This window comes from Lissotriton vulgaris, chromosome 3_1, assembly GCF_964263255.1.
Source record: "Lissotriton vulgaris chromosome 3_1, aLisVul1.2, whole genome shotgun sequence".
In the NCBI taxonomy this organism is placed as follows: domain Eukaryota; kingdom Metazoa; phylum Chordata; class Amphibia; order Caudata; family Salamandridae; genus Lissotriton; species Lissotriton vulgaris.
In genome coordinates, this window is record NC_141689.1 from 419686461 (window position 1) to 419703602 (window position 17142).

Genomic DNA, 17142 nt, shown 5'->3' on the forward strand with positions numbered 1-17142 from the left:
ACCTGGGTTGGAGAAAATTGTTTGAAGCACTGTTCCCTCGAGAACAGTGTCTCCCCAGAGCACTCGATGCAAAAGGTTCAATGAATGGTTCAGAAACGTGTGAACAAAGTTCTATATCCTTTTAATTGTTCGTTTTTTATTCATATCATGATTATTCTCATGGTCTTTTAACACAACACTCATCGAACGGATTTACATAGAACACGCCGAGAATACCTAACATCCCGACTTGTTTTTCACCTGCGACAAGCACAGTGATAAAAGTGTTAATCACAGAATTGTACAGGGCCCCCGAGGACGGGCTAAGCCTGAAATGCATTGGGCCTCCGAGTTAAATGTTAAAAGACCATGAGAATAATCATGATGTGAATCAAAAACGAACAATTAAAAGGATACATTGAACTTTGTTCACACGTTTCTGAACCATTCATTGAACATTTTGCATCGAGTGCTCTGGGGAGACACTGTTCTCGAGGGTACAGTGCGTCAAACAACCTATCCTCACTGCCATCATGTGCCATGTTAAACCAGGGGCCTAAAAAAATACGCCATTTTGCTTTGGTAATTCAAAATTTAAAAAATTGTCTTCAAAATTTGAGAAAATGCATTCCCTTAAAACACAACGCATCTCATCGTAGTACATCAGTTTAAAAACTATAGCCCTGACGGCAATGCTAATAGCGAACTAAGGCAAGTCAGCTGTCCTGTATACCTTAAATGTTGTCTAGATTAATTCACTGGATGGAGTAACATTACAGGCTACTAAATAAAACACCAGCTAGGTTTTTGTACAGAGCAATTTTGAACTCGCGAATATGCTATAATGCACAAACCAGAGGCACAATGAAAACCAGTATTTGCCTAGGATCACACAATTTGGTTAAGCTGAGATTGATACAAATTTTCCACTTTCACCCTGTGCAGATTAGCCACTAGATGGATATCTCTTTCTGACATCAAAGGATAATGCTGTGCCTTCACTCTTGGAGGATGAGAATATATCGTGGGTTACAGACAAAATCCACATTCCACAGTTTTACATAGAAAGAAACTTGCCCAAGGACGTTAGAACGTTTCCTAACAGACACAGAACATGTTACACTTTTTTGGGGCACAGTGAGATTTTCCAAAATTCATAGGATGCTAAACCAAGTCTGGGATTCGAACCTGGTTCTCCATGTCACACGAATGGCAGCTGTGGCCACTATGCTGTATCGCTCCATTAAAGCTATGCTTGTTTTGCGCTTTTGGTTCCAAGAGGACCTTGAGCTGAGCCAGACACCTGGCTAAAGCCTGGCTCGAGCTTTAATTGGCTTGCCCCACTCTATCTGTTTTTAAGCTACTCCCTAGAAGTTAGACTACGATTGGCCCTGATTCCAAAGACAATGTTCTGGTAATTTTTCCATTTCCTGAAGAGAATGGTAGTTAAGGAATGGGTAATTGAAAATCTTAGCAGGGTGATTTGGGGCTGTCATTATCTTTTAAGACTAAGTAGGCAGCAAGGAGTAAATCAGAGTGCAAGTAGACGTCCAAATGAATACAATCTAAATTTCACATGAGTGATATTCAAATCAGGGTGAGACTAGCGCTTGCATTGGATGAAATTAGTATTTCACATGAAATATACTATATTCGGGAAATAACATCCTCGATCTGCAACACAATGTTTTTAAAGCATTGCTTCATGTGGTTTAGAAGCTCAAACCATGTAACATATAATGATAATACGACACTTTATAAACACAACTAGTGGCATCTTTCAGTCAGTCACAAACCAATGCTTTAGAAAAACAAATAAATACGATTTTATGTATATAGGATTGGCAACAAAACTGGTAAGCAAACAAGAGGAACGGGTAGCTCAAACCTTGATGACCAGAAGGGTGTGAGGACTCATTTCAAACATTTGTTTCTTGCAAATATTTCAGAAAAAATTGCCAACAATCAACCTCTACAATTTATGGAAGGGAAAAATCCTCTGGATGAAGGTCCGCCACAGCACTTCTATGTAAAAGGTGCCAACATAACTCTCTTATACAGGAGCTCATCCGAGTTGCAGATTCAGAACATCTCTCCTTGTATTCTTGGACATATCCACAAATGTTGTTCATTCAAACCATACTCTCGTTTTATACAGACCTATAACAACAGTCTGAGACTTAACCACATTAGGGGTGGGTGCTAATGTTCATTTCTGCCTAATTTGTAATTTTAACTGTTTCTGCACCAGACCCATCTCATTCTGCCAGAATCTATGTGTGTGAACGTCCCCCAAAATCAAGCCAGTTGCACTACTGTCCACCGCTTTACTCGATTCATCAATTTCTCTCCCTTAGAAGCCTGCTGTTAGACCTGAGATCCTAGATGTAATATTTCCCCAAACTTTTTGCCTTCACTCGCCTGTTTTGCTGAACTCGTTTTTGTTTGCATTAGGACTCTGTGCACTTTACCCCTGCTAACCAGGGCCAACCTGTGTGTTCGATCATTTAAACATGGTAAAATATGCCTACACCTAATTGGCACCTTAAAATTACCTATAAGTCCCTTGTAAGTGGTACTACATGTAAAGTAAATGCTGCTAGTGGGCTGGAGCATTCATTGTGCCACCCACTAAAGTAGCAATGCAAAACATGTCTCAGGCCTGCCTGCCATTACAGCCTGTAAAGCAGTTTTAAACTGCCATTTCGAACTAGCAAAATAAACCTTTTGCCATGCCAAAACTTTCCTTTTTAATACTTATAAGTCGCCCCTAAGGTAGGCCCAAAAAGGCTCATAAAGAAGGGTGCATGGTATTTAAAATGTAGGACATGTGTACTTAAGTTTTACATGTCCTGGCAAAGGAATCTCTTAAAGTAATTTTTCTCTGTTGTAAGACTATCTCTACCATAGATAAACATTGAGTTACCTTGTTACAGTTAATAGGTGATAACTTCATTTTGGGACCAGATGCAGAAATGCTGTTTCCACTCGAATTAATTGCAATTTAAAATCCTGTTTTTATTGGTAAAATTAGATTTCGAGATACTATTCTGAAAAATGCCACTTCTTCGAAAGTCAGCATTTTTCTACCTAAACCAAACCCGTCTCTCTGCTAGTGTCCAGAGTCACATGACTGTGAATGCCTCTCCTGTGGTGTTTTGTGTGGTCTTTTGAGACATGGAGACAAAAGGGGTTTGAGTGTGAGGAAGGGTGTCGCTCTCCTGAGAAGAAAGTCATGGGGGTGTACTCAGACCTCCTGAGCTGCAAAGGGTAGTCCAAGAGCTTGCCCATCCTCTTTCTGACTTTTACGGGTTGCCTGTCCTATCACTGACAAATGCAACTCACACCTAGGCCTACCTGCTCGTTGTTACCCTAGACAGTTTGGAATCAAACCCAGGGAAGGTTGGACACAGGGGGCATCTACCAGCCACAGGCTTTCATTAAGCACCTTCAGAACCTCTCATCAGAACACTCCTGGAACTGTGGTATATTCAGAAGGAGTGCCCTGCTGTTTGTAGAATGGACATTGGACCAGCTAACCTTGAACCAGGCTCCACAGAAGTGAATCGAATGTCAGTTGCCTGACCCCCTGTTTCAGCTACAGGGACACAACAAGATTCCAGAGGCATCCTTGCAACGGCCTAGCTGACCAGCACCAACTGGACTTGGCTGAGCCGATGCTTCTAGTCTCTACTGCAGTGAGCCCTGATCCCCAAAACAGTGCCCGCCAGGTCCTGGACCTTTGGTTGGTGTCAAAATAAACTTCTCCTGGGGGGAGGAGCCAAGGCTTGGCTGAGCCGATGCTTCTAGTCTCTACTGCAGTGAGCCCTGATCCCCAAAACAGTGCCCGCCAGGTCCTGGACCTTTGGTTGGTGTCAAAATAAACTTCTCCTGGGGGGAGGAGCCAAGCTCGCGACCGTGATGGCCGCACTGTAGCTCGGCTCCGTCAACCTTTCTGACTGAAACTCATATCCTGTACCTCATTCTGCCCAGAGGAGACACAATCGGCTAAATATGGGAAGGTGAAACATTGCTAGCACTTACCGTCCGTCCCGGGGGCTCCTAGGTGCCGCGGATCTGGAGTTGGGCCCTTGCTTGTTCCGGAGCCTCCGCGGCTTGCAGGCCGGGTACTCGCCCGTGACGGCCGGCCGGAGTGGGCTGTTGACACCGGCCCCCGGTGGAGGAGAGGGGTCGGCTGAAGAGGCCGTTGTGCGGTTGTTCCGGTGGCGACTGACCGGGCCCGGTCTGGTGGCCCGGGGGCTCTGTGGCGAGGCGCGGCCTGCCTTGGACGGGGGTAGACCGTACAGGAGGCTTGTCCCCCCCCCCCCCCTTTGTTGCCTTGTCCGGCCATCTTGAAGCCCTTCGCCCGGATTCGGCGGGCGGCGCCCGTGAGACGGTGGCGCCGGCGACCCCTGGTTTTTTTGGTGGCCCATCTTTCTGCACCAAGATTGCCATTGCTGGGGCTCGAGGAGACTCCGGAGGGCCTTATTCGAGGCCCGGTCCAGAGGTTGAGGAGCGGAGGGTCCCTGCTGCACTGACAAGATGGCCGCCGACACCCCGGGTCCCAGACCAGCTTGGGGCGGCGAACCTAGTTTGTCGAACCACACGACGGCTGAGGCCTGTGGGCGTGAGCCCACGATCGGTGATGTCTTTGCCGCCCTATGTTCTTTACGTGCGGCCATGGCCTTCGATGCTGTTACGCGAGATAGCGGTTCTGCCGCCGTGCCTGTTGACTCGTCCCCCATGCATGTGGCTCGACTGATGGTGTGTGCTGCTTTGCCCCCCTCGGCTGCTGCTAAGAGTGATGCCGCCGTGCACCTACGAGACTGTATGTCAGCGGCCCCGAATCTCCAGGAAGCTTCGACTGAGGCGAACATGAGCGAGGGCCCCACGTCGGGGCCCGTCCATGCTGGTCTGGTTGGGGAGCTCGGCGGATGTTTGATTCGAACAGCTTTGGTGTGGTCCCGCGGCTGCCTTGCAGGGGTCACCTCGTTTTTTTGGACGGCGGGGCCGCACCCAGTTTGTTTGCTGCTCCTGATGCTGCTACTTGACAGTCTGGTCTGCCGCAGCCACTGCTTGCTTTGCTGTTTGAGACTGGAGTCCTCTGGACTGCACCCTTGGCCTGCCTTGTCTCGATCCTATGTGCCTTCCATGCCGAACTGCTTGCTACCTACCACTTTGTTACGCACAGAAGATATGATCAGGAAAGGACAGGGGTGAGACAGAATAGCTTCGGCGGACTACTGGTTAATGTACGTAGATGAGGACTATCCGCAGCTGTGACAATATGGCTGACTCCTTTTCCCGTTCCTGGTGTTTGGGGTTGTGTCTTTCTCGCTTTGATGTGGGTTTCAGTTGTGTTAAAGCGGGGGGTAGGAGCTGAATGTTCGATTGCAGATCTCCACTCCCACTGGATCCCTTTCCCCCTTCCCCTTTTCTTTTGATCTGTTGTGTTCTTTTTCTCACTTTCTGATTCTTCTATATTTCGGGTTTTATTTAGGGCTACAGGCACGCTGCTGAAGGGGTAGGCCGTAGCCTTCTGCAGGGGTGCAGGGTGGTGTGGGAGGGACGGGGTCTTTTTGCTGTTCGTTTTTCTCTTTAGTTCTATGGCTCTTTTGTATCCCTTTATCAGGACGCTGTGTCTGCGCGCGTCATCCATGGAGCGTTAGCTGGTGGTGAAGGGGTCGCTTTCCCGCTTCCACGATATCGACTACACATATGGCATGTCTCACATGATTCGCCCCGATAGCGGGTCCTCCAGTTCTGTGTGCATTATTGCCGTGGGGCGAGTGCAGTGGCGCCGCGTTCTTTCTTTTCCTCTTTTTGACATTCTCTTCTCTACCCCTCCCCTCTTTTTCTCCTTATTTGGGTTAGTATAGTGGATGACTATTATGTTGCTGCTGATTCTTCTGATCTGTGCCAGCACGCATACAGGTGGTGACGGGTGTGTTGCGGGCCGTGGTGGGAACTGATCTGAAACGGGGCGACTACAAGTTGATTCCTATCAATTGCTGGTATTACTTCCATTTATCAATGCCCCTTTGTACTGATGCTCTTCCTATAACCCGCCATGGGAATTCAGATTTTGATAGTTGCACCTGATCCTGCTATACTTCCCTATTATATTATAAAATTAACCTTATTTAATCCTGCCTCTAGCGGTTTCATTCGGCTTATTAATGTTTGATTGCTTGCCTGTATACCACTGGGTGACTGCTGGGGAACTTCAATGTTGACTCATGTGCGTTCATAATGCGTCGTGGCCGGCCTGATTGGTTGTAGGCCCGTATTTATATGCCTCTATTCGCACAATAAAGGTTTAAAAAAAAAAAATTTAATAAAAAAAATAAACTTCTCCTGAAGCAGAGGTGAAGATATAGATGTTTTGGGCTCCTCGTGACCATGAAGTGACCTCTTTATGCTGAGAAATTACCACCCACGATGACTGCCAATGCGAAGCTCCAACAGGACCTGCACTACGTGGCAACAGCGTCTGTTACCGCGAAGGCCCTATGAGACCTGTTCTTCACGCTGACAGCGATATTCCGTGTCGAAATCCAACATGATTCTCTAGTGACGACTGGCTCATCATACAACAGTGAACATCCATGGTGCCGGACCTGCTCCTCGCGCTAACAATGACTTCCCTCTAATGGAAACAACAGCTCCTCGCTGGTACTTGAGAAGGTAACACTTGAGAAGGTAACACCTCAGCAGCATAAACCTAGTCCCTGTATCCGATCCGTGCTCCGTAATGGTCCACCTGAAATTGTGACATTTCCTTCAGTCCAGCGCTGCCAGATCAGGGGTGCTTTGTGCTTTTTAGAGTTATTTTTACGTAAAGCTTTAAAATAGCATATCTCCAGTTCTAATTAGATATGTGTTTTTTATTTACTAAAATGTAGTCTATTTTTCTATATTTGGTTTGGCATTTTTCTTGTGTTGTGCTGCATAAATACTTTACACATTGTCTGTAAGTTAAGCCGGACTACTTTTGTGCCAAGCTACCAGAGGGTTGAGCACATGTTTATTTAGTGGCTTTTGTGGCTCACCCTGACAAAGATTGTATTTGTTATTTAGGTGGAGCTACCACCCCTCTCAACTAATGACCCAATTTCTTGCAGCTGCTTCTTTAAAAACCAGGCCAGTCCCACAATCACCAGCATTTATGCACCCATCTTCAAAGTACCCGGCCAGTCAACCATTGCCATACTTCATAAGCCCAGTCCTCCAGGCTTATCAGATACTAGCAATCCGTCCCGACCTTGTCCGGGAGCAATCAGGCTTCCCCGACCCCCGCCCGCCCCGACATTGTCCAGAAGCCCGGGCCCCTGCCCGGCCTGCCCCACCTGCCCCGACCCCCGCCTGCCCCAACATTGTCCGTGGGTCCCCTTACCTCAGCCGCCGCTCCTCCCCCGCGCTCCTCCGTTTACCGCGCCGCCGTTCCTCGCTCCTCACCGCCGCTGGTCACCGCTCCTCCCGCCTGTCCGCTGCTTGTCACCTCACCGCTCCTCCCGCCTGTCAGCTGCTTGTCACCTCACCGCCGCTGGTCACCGCTCCTCCGGCCTGTCCGCTGCTCCTCACGTCACCGCTCCTCCCCTGCGCCATGTCCGCCGCTCTTAGTCGCGCTCCTGGACGCCGCTCCTCTCCAGGCTCCTGACGTGAGCACGCACGTCGCGGCCGGCGCTACTTCGGAGGGACTACTTTTTTTTAATGTACATTTTTAAAAGAACTTTTTTTAAAATTTATATAGCCTATAACCATCTGCACACCCTGACGATTACAACGGTGTATCGGGTGTGTGGATTGGCGATGTGGTTCCCGAGTTTACCCGCCTCAAAGCCTCAAAGTTCTTCCTTTATTATAGTAGTATAGATATAGATACATACAAACTGCTAATTCTAGATCTAAATTCAGACTGATGCCCTAGACAGAAATTATTGAGTGAGGTACCTGTAGATCTATTGCACCCCCCATTTCTGCTACTTTCCTGTCTTAAGATTTGGAAGTCCCTGCCTTTTTCTGATCCTCCTTAAACTTAAAGGTTACCTCACGTCCAATTTAGGCATAAACATGGGATCCATTTGTTACTTACAAGTCCATGGGGTTGAATCACATGCAACAGCCCACTCAATGAAACATAAAATAATAGAGGGTGTACGTCTTTCAACAGCCACCAGGTGAATCTTGAGGCGCCAGGGGCCTTTCAGGAATCTTTTAAGTAGCTAAAGACACAACTGTGAAACATAGAGGGATCAACGTTTGGTGCAGGGCTTTGGAAGATTTAGACACAGTCGGATCAGATTGGATTTACTAGTTCCATTCACTAAAGACACATCCAACTGTCTGTGGAGACAGCATTGCACTCCACAGAGCTAATCCTCGTTCAAGATTAGATAGATTTTATGTCAGTATCAGTTGCCTTGCTCCTAAGTGTTTCTTTCCTCCTTTTTGTGTTTTACTCACCCACAGGAGGTTTTTGGTTTCTCCGTCTGTAGATTTGTTATTTTTCCTGCTCCAAATACAGCATTGCAAACAGAACCATGTTTAAACACCACCAGATTTCTGCCTTTCAGTGCCACCTAGCGTTCACTAACAAATCTGCAACAGAAATGTGGAAGATAAAACATCACTCTTGATTGAGAAAACAGCATTGGCAATGCATTGCCAAAAGGTCTCGCTTGTCTGTAAAGGTCCGCGAGAACTAATGGCATTCTCAAAGTTTGTTCCTTAGTGCCCTTACTTCTCATGAAACAGAAAATGCCTGATTCCGTTAGTAAGTGTTTTAAAATGGACATTTCAATTTCTCCTGAAATTTAAAATTAATGTCTTCTGATCTAGAATAGTGCCCTCATTTCTCCTAATGTACTTTATGAATGTGGTCCCAGTTCAACACTACGGACGTGCCCTCATTTCTTGGTGACAAGTATTGCCGATCTGGAGGTAACATATTTTTACTCATTCTAGAGGATGCTATTGGACAATCAAATTGTGATTCCCTTGTATAACTGGGTCCCAGTATTACCAATACCATAGAATTGGGAATACCATGTTCAGACTTACACCCCCTAGAGGCCACTTATGTTAAGGACCTACTGTGCCCATTATACAAGCTTGTTTCTACTGCCACACTCTTGCGTGTACCTGCTGCCAAGACAGCGTTGTACAATCTGTGGGACTTTGAAGGGTTATTGTGGCTTGTGTTACAGCAGCAATGCTTGTAGTCCTTGCAGGTATCACACATCTGGGGTTATACTACTGCATTTATAGACTGTCTCCGCAATACTGCAAAAGTGGGAGTATGTCACGCCAATCAGCTGCACTGAAAAGCATACATGCCAACATTTGGAAAGCAGAAAGAGGGAGAATTTAACAAAATAATCCAGGTAATTATTTTCCTCCAATGACTTGTATTGAAGTGAGGACAATATCAGCCAGGAGAAAGCTAAATGAAATCCATTTTTTGGCAGTACAAATGGAGAATCATCTGCCTGAATTGGGTCGGTTAGCATGTATAGAAAAGGCCTGTTTTCTCTGCCTTCTGTTTTTTAGTATAGTGTAGTCTCACAGCCAATAAGGAGGCTGGTTACAGAATGGCTTGTGTTCTGTGAGCCAGAGCCTGTCCCTGACTGGAGCCAGTGGTTGTGTGTGCTACTAACTTGGACCTGCACCTGCCCCCACCCCCCTGAAGTGTATCCTTGTGAGCTGCACTGTATGGTGGGTAAGGTAAACAGACAAAATATCGACTTCAAAATATCGAATGGAGAAAATATCGACTTCAAAATATAGAAAGGACAAAATATCGAATGGACAGAATATAGTCATCAAAAATATTGTTTTTAAGGTAAGTAATGTAATATCGAATTTTAAAAATATAGAAAGTCAAAATATCGAAGTATATACTATAGGTTATTAAAATTATGAAATTTTTAATAATATCGAACATTTTATAGTGTTTTTTATGTTATTATATGTTTGAAAAGTGTGTATTTATGTTATAATTTATTTTAATTAATGAATTTTATGTTATTTAATTTTTGCATAATTTAATTCTGTAGTGGGTTGAGGGTTTATAGGGGAATAGGGTGGGAAGTAATTTAGTTATAATTAATTAAATATGTAAATGTATTTATTATTTTTTTAATTACTTCATTAATTTTTATTTGGTAATTAATTAAATTTTAATTTACAATTGATTTTATTTAATTGATTAATTGATAATTATGTTAATGTTACTAATTTATTTTCTGTAGCGGGTTGTGGGTTTATAGGGGAATAGGGTGGGAAGTAATTTAATTATAATTAATTAAACAATTTAATGTATTTATTTGTATTTATTTTGAATTAATTGTTAATTAATTTTTAATTGCTAATTAATTAATCGTTAATTTGTAATTCATTTGTATTAATAGGTAACTAATTGTAATAATTAATTTTAATTTGTTTTTTTAATTGATTATTATCTTATATTAATTTGGTAATTACTTTTAATTATTTTTTATAGATATTAATATATATATATGTTTTTTAAATAATATATGAAGTATTTACTTTCCCTACTGTTGCTCTCTTTGGAGTGGGAATAGTAATTTTGACCCCTACGCTATCCAACGCTTTCCCTACTGTTGCACTCTCTGGGGTGGGAATAGTAATTTTTACCCCTACGCTATCCAACGCTTTCCCTACTGTTGCACTCACTGGAGTGGGAATGGTAATTTTTACCCCTACGCTATCCAACGCTTTCCCTACTGTTGCACCCACTAGAGTGGGAATAGTAATTTTTACCTCTACGCTATCCAACGCTTTCCCTACTGTTGCACTCACTGGAGTGGAAATAGTAATTTTTACCTCTACGCTATCCAACGCTTTCCCTACTGTTGCACTCACTGGAGTGGAAATAGTAATTTTTACCCTACGCTATCCAACGCTTTCCCTACTGTTGCACTCTTTGAAGTTGGAAAAGTAATTTTTACCCCTATGCTATCCAACGCTTTCCCTACTGTTGCACCCACTGGAGTGGGAATAGTAATTTTTACCCCTACGCTATCCAGTGCTTTCCCTACTGTTGCACTCTTTGGAGTGGGAATAGTAATGTTTACCCCTACGCTATCCAACGCTTTCTCTAATGTTGCACTCACTGGAGTGGGAATAGTAATTTTTACCGCTACGCTATCCAACGCTTTCCCTACAGTTACACTCATTGGAGTGGGAATAGTAATTTTAACACTCTTGCTATGCTACGGTAATATTATTGTATATTTTTTAATAATAATATGTTAATATATATGTTTTAACATTATTTTTTTTTTATAACTTAAATAACTTATTTAATAATGTTAAGGTTATTTAAGTATTTTTAAATATATTTTAGTTATTTATTTTTAATATTTATTTAATTTTACATTAATTTTAATAAATTCGATATTTTTATAAAGTACATATTTTTCAACGATATTTTTGATTCGATATTTTTGTACTTACCTGTTTGTAGATAGGACTTCGATATTTTTGTAGTCGATATTTTAAATGCCTCTATTTTTGTAGTCGATATTATGTCAGTGATCCACAGAGCGCATGACTGTTTTGGATGGTCCCAGAGGGTGGACCAAACAGTCATTGCGCACTTGGAGTGCGCAAACCACTCCTCCTCTGCTCTGAGAGCATAGTAGACACGACCGCCCGACAAAGCTGAACAGCAGGAATAAATACAATGATAATAACCTCGAGTTAATATCATTGTATTTGTTCTTTCTTTCACTGCTTTGCAGCAGTGAGGCGACACTCCTCCGCCTTAGTGGAGGAGCCGCCACCGCTGCATGACCGAATTTTCAAAGCAATATGTTGCATAAGCCCTTGAAGTGCTTTACAGCTGTTTCAATGATGTTACTTGACCATCAAAATGCACAAAGTGGGCAATTTCTTTAATTGTATCTCATTACACAGCATATCTTCTATGTAGTAGTTAAGATGAATTGTTTCTCAAAGTGTCACACTTAAGGCATTGAAACGTCGCGTAGCACACTGAAAGCAGGAAAATGTCACACACAAACAAGCTGAAAATTTGGCAGTTGTGTGCTCGCCTTTGACAGAAGCGAACCTGATCGCCTCAGCAGACAGCAGGCTGCTCTCTGGTGCACGCCTAAGTACCTCGTTAGCTCGAGCCTCCCGTCTCGTGCCACCCCTCCATCTGCTAGCCAAGGGCTCGAGCTCTCAACCGTCACTCTGGGACACCGTTGAACCGCCCCTTGGAAAGCACGGCACGGTAGGGCTGCCACCTTTCCAAGAGAAAAATTACCGGCCATTTGTTGTTGTTTTAAGAATCTGCAAAGGTCTGGACAAGATACTAAATGGGACTTTAACCCCTTCCATGCTGGGCCGTTTCCGCCGCTGTGCGGTAAACAAAAGAACAGGGCGGGGCCGTGACGAACCCCAGCCGTCATCAGCACACGAGCGCCGCAGAGCGTGACGGCTGGGGTTCGTCACCAGCATGGAAGGGGTTAAAGAAAATCGAATGAATCACTTTGTAACATGACTGTTTTGCCTTTGTTTACTTTAATTATTAGTTAGAAATCATCAACCGAGCCCTAGAACACATTTAAAAGGGTCTTTTCCTGTTTATATTTGCTGTTTCAAGTACGTACAGATAAGGGCTAAAAATTGCCGGCTTTAGGTGAATTTGCTTATTTTTGTACCGGCCAGGACATGACAATACCGGTGGTATAGACGGTAAACAGGTAAGGTGGCAACCCTACTGAGAGGGGCACATAGCAGAGAGGAGCACAAGAGGGGGGCTATTAAGGCAAGCATATTGTTACTCTGCAGCAAGGAGATCTCCTCTCATGGGGGCGATACACACGGAGGCTGGTCGCTGCTCACAACACTGAAATGTCCCAAGCAGTCATATGTTCGAACATTCGAGCAAAGCTGCAGAAAGCAAAGCGAATGTCAGCATGTATTCCTGATGTGACGAGTGGATTAAGATACGTGAAGTTTCTGACAACACAAGCATGCCTGTTTTACAACACACAATTTAATGTTAAGAGACTTACTTGCATGACTTTCGCCATGCGAGTTCGAGCTCGGCTCTTCATCCTTCTGAGGTCGATGCATTTTGCTTGTTGTAATAATGACAATATATAGCATAGGTTTTCCAGTGCTTGATATGATTATCCTCGTTATAAATAAAGACCAGCAAAAATAAAGTGTACACAGTTTGGTTGTGTATGAAAGCAATAAACTGCATTTTTTTCATCTGTGAATTTAATTTCATTTTGGGGAGAGGAGTTGACAAAACGGCTAGGGCGGTCGACCTTGAATCTGGGGAACTGGATTTGAGTCTCGGCAATGACGCTGAAAATCCTGTGATTCTGGGCAAATCATTTAATTTCTCAGTGCCTACCAAAAATGAATGTGTCCTCATGTAAGTCAAGTTTGCGTTATATAAAACTCTGTAAAATACATTTTTAAAAATACCCTTAGCGCCTGACCTCCAGCAGTTTGTTTATCGGATATGAGGACTACAAAAATGAGGGTTTTACTGTCATTGTGCTGTACATATTTATTCAGAAAAGTACGTACTGTACACTGCTCACAGTTGCTGTCCAACACGACATCCCTCATTAGGAGTTCTGCAGATTTTCTTTGCTGCGGGGAGACTGAGGGGCATATTACCAAGCAATAGCGATAATTATCGCTATTGCTTGGTTAGAGACAAAAATTTACCGCTGAGCTGCGGCGATTTTTATCGCAAATAAACCTTGGTATTACCAAGGTTTATCGCAAATGCGATAAAAATCGGCCGCAATGCATGAATATCGCTGAAAAGTCCGCGATATTCATGCATTACCGAGCTAATGCTCTTAGCCATGTTATCCACCTCCCATTGGATAACATGGCTAAGAACTGCTCAGGGGCAGGTGTTAGCTTTTGGAGATATTCGCGCTTAGCGCGACTATCTCCAAAAGTTGGTAATAGGAGATAGCGATGTTAGGGACTGTTTCCAGTCGCTAACATCTTGGCACGCCCACTTTGCATCTCATTAGTGATAAATATCACTGACATGCAAAGTGGGGCCCAAGATGGTCGCTATCTCCTACTAGCTGTCGCTAACTGGTGTTAGCGACAGCTAGGTAATAGGGAGATAATTTTATCTCCGCTTTCTTGGCTTTTAAAGCCAAAAAAGCGGAGAAAAACCCCCTTGATAATATGCCCCTGAAATCCTGATTACGGGCGATATTTCAGCATCAAAATCCGCCGAATACACGTTTCTCCCCTGAATGGGAGTAGCTGCATCCATCCAGGAATTATCGCGTCCTTTGCACAGATATCTTCTCTGATTCAGGGGGGCAAAACGTTGCAATTTCCCTCTTTTTCTGAAAAGGCGTAAAGTGTTACTAGGAGGGCCAGTGACGGGTGAGGTGGCGCATACTGAGGGGGTCTGGGGAAGCTTCTGCATGTCCAGGTCGTGGTGCTGCCTAGAGTCCCTCCCTCTGCAGCGTCTGGCAGGTCCGGTATGTCCCGGCCCAGAATGATCAGGTCCGAAATTTAAAGACCCGGTCAATCTTGGTCCGGAGGCAGTGCTGGAATGAAGGGGTAACCAGCAGGAAACCCGATCTGACAGCTATTAATCAGCCTGATCAGAGATCCCTCTAGCCCAGTGAAATATGCCGAATTGATTGTGTACACAATCGAGCAGCGCCCGCATATTGTCTGCTTTCTGTTCACAGCAGTAAAGTGCAGGCTGTGAGGGGGCTTTTTTATTTTCTTTGCTAGCTTGGCCCCAAAACAAAGGGTGAATGTGAAGGGCCAACATCCCTCCTTTTGCTAGAACAGCATCCGGTTGGGAGCTATTTGCACAATGACACCTAGATATTAATGCAATGGGAAAACAAAGGGGGCACAGCTTATCACTTGACAAACACTTAAAAGAAACTACGATTTGGACGCAGGATTTTGACTTGTGCAACCCCTATACGTAAGAAATAAACATGCGCTGTAAGAATACTAGCTGTATCAGTATATGCAAGTATTACACAAATAAATTAAATAGCACTTGCAAAAAATGTATTTAACACTTTTATAGCACTTTTCATTCCACTGTAGGGTGTCCGAGCGCTTTACATCACAGAACACACATTGACAATAAATTATACAAGTGTGCAGTGTAAATCAATGTACAGGAAGTGCTACAAGGTTTTGGAGTCGCACATTGTATTTACTGGTAGGGATTATATGCTAAAACTGCATAGTTGAGAGAAACACAAAGTCAGGATTTAAAATGTACCATAGTGCTCGGGATTGTCCTTTATTACTACTAAAAGAAACCCTTTTTAGCAGCCGTATAGTAGACTGAGAAAAAACAATGAGGTTCTAAACCTATGTCTTGCAGTTTGCATGCCGGTCCCTGATGCTGGTTCATAGCTCACTATGCTATATTAGAAGAAATGCAATTTATGAACTGCAAGTAATAAAAGGATCTATGCGTCAAAAGCAGTGACCCACATCCTATGTACATAACATAATAATCTGTCATCTACATATTACACAATGTGCTTTCCAGGAGATACATTAACCCTCTATACTACTTTGTTAGTCAAAACTGTGACTAAATAAAACACGGATCTTTAGCAAATGCTTTTACTACCAGAGTTACCTTATTATGATTCTCTGAGATTTACTTGGTACACAAAACTCTCTGCAGCAGGTGCTTTAACCCCATAAGATATTTTAAAATGCCAACTTTGCTTCCAATTAAGCTAGAACAGATTGTCTGTCTGTCACATTCATCCTTGGTGCCAATTTCTTTGTGATAGAGTTTTACAAAAATAGATGTATAAATTGGCTGTCAGACTGCTTTTCATAACTCCGCCCCTTGTAACGCTACCCACGTTTTGTTACTCATATTGACCTTCAATATATGGGTTGCCGGAGTAAAGTGTTTTCAATTCCAGTTGTGCCTGGGGCACTTGTAATTGTGGGTCGAAGAATTCCACCTGGAGTTATGGTCCTGGGTAAAATTCAAAACTACTTAATTAGGCCCTATGTCTGGAAAACAGATATATTTTTAAATTAAAGCCTTTTTATTGTAGGTGACTACAGCTAAAAGAATAGGTTTTCAGGTGGGCACAACGTTTGTCTATCAAGTGATCATTTACATTTATCTCACCATCATCTTTATGAAAGGAGTCCATGCAAACAGGTTTAAGGAAACTTCCAGAGTTCAAAGAAAAATCCTTTGTTTTGCAGCACACACAAACACAATGTGGGGTGCTTTCCAAGGTCTTAAGGTCTAATGTGCAAGCAATTAAGTGCAGGACTGCACCCAGACACTCAAAAACACAGCATGGAAACCACAACTGCAGCTCACACCTGGGGGTATTAAGCAATTAAACGGAGTAAAATGCAATTGGCCTTATTTATGACCCCTTTACTCTGCCGTTGTGTCACTTTTTGTGACACTGTGGTGGCGTGAAATATACGCCACACCGCCATATTTAGAAAGTGATGCATCTAGGCAGATGCGTCACTTTGTAAACCCCTGCGCTACATTATACCCACAACAGATATAATGTTTGCAGGGTTTGCCTACAGGCGCAGAAAAGGGGCCTGCCCCATGTGAAAAGACACATAGCTGGAGGTGCGTTTGTTTTCAGACACACCCCAGCAATGTGCCACTTTTGCGTCTACAGATATGTCCAGAATACTGACGTATCAGTAAATCCTTACGACATGGAACGCCGTACAGTAAATACAGCACCTTCATGGTGTTGCAAAGAGAGCTCACTGAAAAGTGTTACATCACTGTTTTTTCATGCAGTGATGCTACACTTTTCATAAATGATGCCCAATCTGTCCTTAAAGCTGATTGCATTGTACACAAAAGAAGCAACAGACAGCATGAAAAATAACTAAACTGACTGAATACTAATCAATGCAGGAGAGTGAGTGCTTCATTCCAAGAGCAGTTATACAATCCGCAAATTGAAATATAGCATTCAAACCGCCAATATGCACGCAAGTACCAATTAAAGGTAATGATATATAGTATTGAAGGCAAGGGGATGAATTACTGTATTCTGACTTGACTACATCCTTTTTGTAAAATTTGTTCTCTCACCCCACAAAAAAATGGCAGCCCTTTGCCTCAAGTGTGCGTTCCTATGG

General features: G+C 43.5%; 2 protein-coding genes across 3 annotated transcripts in view; one reads left to right on the forward strand and one right to left on the reverse strand.

The window, feature by feature from the left end:
• Positions 1-17142, reverse strand: part of CDC20B (cell division cycle 20B) — a 374231-nt gene that overhangs the window by 328728 nt on the left and 28361 nt on the right. The window lies entirely within an intron of this gene.
• Positions 1-17142, forward strand: part of GPX8 (glutathione peroxidase 8 (putative)) — a 48229-nt gene that overhangs the window by 27903 nt on the left and 3184 nt on the right. The gene's annotated exons all lie outside the window — the stretch shown is intronic.